Below are 2,899 nucleotides of genomic sequence, written 5' to 3'. Positions count from 1 at the left end.
CCACCCACGAAGGCCCAGATCTCCCACCATGTCTGCTCTGTGCCCTGCAGTCTATCAGGGCCTGCAGCAGCCCCGTGGGACGGATGGAGTTCAGATCGCACCAATAAACATCCCACAAAGGCTTGGGCGGAGGAGGAGGTCTGGTCTCAAACTCACGGGCTCAGGCAATCCACTCACCTCGGCCTCCCAAAGTGCTGGGATGGCAGGCTGAGCCACCCAAGCCTGACCTCCTTTCACTTAAAAAAAAAGAGACCTGCCCAGATCTTAAGGCCAAGGTCAAAGAGTGTATTAGGAGTTTGAAAATCTTCCCTGGGCTTTGCAGACGCCACCACCTTGGGCTTTTTCCCCTCAGCCATGGTCAACCCCACCGTGTTCTTGGACATCGTATTGACGACAAGCCCTTGGGCCGCGTCTCCTTCGAGCTGTTTGCAGACAAAGTTCCAAAGACAGCAGAAAACTTTCATGCTCTGAGCACCGGAGAGAAAAGATTCGGTTATAAGGGTTCCCGCCTTCACAGAATTATTCCAGGGTTTATGTGCCCGGGTGGTGACTTGACACGCCATAGTGGCACTGGCGGCAAGTCCAGCTAGGGGAGAAATGTGATGGTGAGAGAACTTCATCTTGGAGCATACAGGTCCCGGCATCTTGTCTATGGCAAATGCTGGACCCAACGTAGACGGTTCCCAGTTTTTCATCTGCTACTAAGACTGAACGGTGGGATGGCAGGCGTGTGGTTTCTGGCAAGGCAAAGAGGGCAGGAATGTTGTGCGAGCCACGGAGGGCTTTGGGTCCAAGAGTGGCAAGACCAGCAAGGAGATCACCCTTGCTGACTGTGGACCACTCTAAGAAATTTGACTTGTTTTATCTGAAACTGCCAGATCATTCCTTCTGTAGCTCAGGAGAGCACCCCCTCCATCCCATGTGCTCGCAGTATCCCTGTACTCTTTGTGCTCTCGCTACAATTCTTTGGGTTCCATATTTTCCTTATTCCCTTCCACGTCTAGTTGGATTGCAGAGAAATAAAAGCGAAATAGCAATTTTTTTAAAAAAGAGAAAGAAAATCCTTCCTGTCAGCTTTCTCAGAAACATCCAGACCCAGCTTAAAGGAGAAGGCCCCAGGATAAGGGGACGGGAGTTTCCCACGGGACACCACAGTGACACAGTAGCCCAGTGGGCCCCAGTTCACACAGGGTGGTCTCCCAGGTAGAGAATGGGAAAGATACAAAGGCCAGGCGTGGTGACTCACTCCTGTAATCCTAACACTTTGGGGGACCAAGGTGGGAGGTTTGCTTGAGGCCAGGAGGAGACCAGCCTGGGCAACATAGCAAGATCCTGTCTCTAAAAAAAAAAAAGTAAAAACTAAAAAGAAGAAAGAAACAAAGAAAATGGGAGAGTGGGGCTTTGCCACACTCCTGCCTTGGGTGCAGACCAGGCCCTCGAGGCAGGCTGGGGGCCATCAGAGGCTCAGCGCTTCTTCCCTTCAACCCAACTTGACCGTGCTTGGGAAACGTCCCCTCGTGCCTTCTTGGGGAGAGAAGGGAGACGCCGGGGCTGCCCTGGCAGAACAGGAAGCAGAGAAAGGAAGAGGAGTCTGCCTGGCTGTCCTTGACCCATCCCCGCCTTTCCCGCTGCTCTGGTCGCTTTGTCCATGTGAGTTGGGTTGGTGGGTGATAATGCCTCTTCTGAAAATGCCAGAATGTGAGAAGAGGGACGCAGAAGCTCAGCCCTAGGAAACACTTCTGCCTGAGGAAGGCAGGCACTGAAGACGTTCCTCACGGCATTATGCGTACCAGCGGAGCCGAGACCAACTCAGACGCCCGCACAGGGCTGCTGAGTCAGGTTGGAACGTGGCTTCTCTTCTCCATGGGGCGTGCAAAGACTAGAGGGGACTATGGAAATACGCTAAGGACCCTGTTAAAAAAAAATGGAGCCGGGCTCGGTGGCTCAGCCTGTCATCCCGTGCCTTGGGAGGCTGAGGTGAGTGGATTGCCTGAGCCTGCGGGTTCCAGACCCGCCTGGGCAACTTGGTGAGACCTCATCTCCACAATAAATCAAAAATTAGTCGGGCATGGTAGTGTGTGCCTGTAGTTCCAGCTACTTGGAAGGCTGAGGCGGAAGGATCGCCGGAGCCCAGCGGGTTGAGGCTGTGGTGGCCGGGAGCGGCCACTGCACTCCAGTCTGGGCGACAGAGTGAGACTCCAACTCAAAAAAACAAACAAACAAACAAAAAAACTGGATAAGAATGGATGTGGTGGCTCATCCCTGTAATGCCAGAATTTTGGGAGGCTGAGGAGGGAGATTACTTTAGGCCAGGAGTTGGAGACCAGCCTGGACAACACAGTAAGGTCCCCATTTTTATAATTAAAAAATATATATTAAAAGAAAAGAAATGGATAAAATCAAGGCCCTGGGAGAGGGATCAACTGGAAGAAAAGATTAGACTTTGGACCTGAGAGGGTGGATATGATTGGGGGTTGGTTAACTGGAGTCCCTGGAGGCGTGGACCGAGGAGGATGAGTGTGAGAAGTGAACTCTCCTGTCCGAAATCAAAGGATGGACACAGACATGGAGTGCAGCAGAAGTGAGACTTTAAAGACGATTTTGCAAGATCGGGTGTCCGGTGGACAGGCCCACCCAAGGAGGCTACAACGAGCTTTTTATTTCCTGCTGGGCGCCGGCGATCCTTCCATCACAGCCTTCCAAGTAGCTGGAACTAACAGGTGCTTGCTACCATGCCCAGCTAATTTTTTGACGTATTGTAGAGACAAGCTCTTGCCGAGTTGCCCAGGCTGGTCTCGAACCCCGGGCTCAGGCAATCCACTCGGCTTGGCCTCCCAAACTGCTGAGCCACTGAGCCCAGCCCAGCTTTCTTCTTTCTTTCTTTTTTTTTTTTTTTTGA

This window comes from Carlito syrichta, unplaced genomic scaffold (assembly GCF_000164805.1).
Source record: "Carlito syrichta isolate Samal-C Ts95f unplaced genomic scaffold, Tarsius_syrichta-2.0.1 Scaffold130537, whole genome shotgun sequence".
NCBI classification, from domain to species: domain Eukaryota; kingdom Metazoa; phylum Chordata; class Mammalia; order Primates; family Tarsiidae; genus Carlito; species Carlito syrichta.
The sequence above is the reverse complement of the archived record's forward strand: the minus strand, read 5'-3'. Positions refer to the sequence as shown.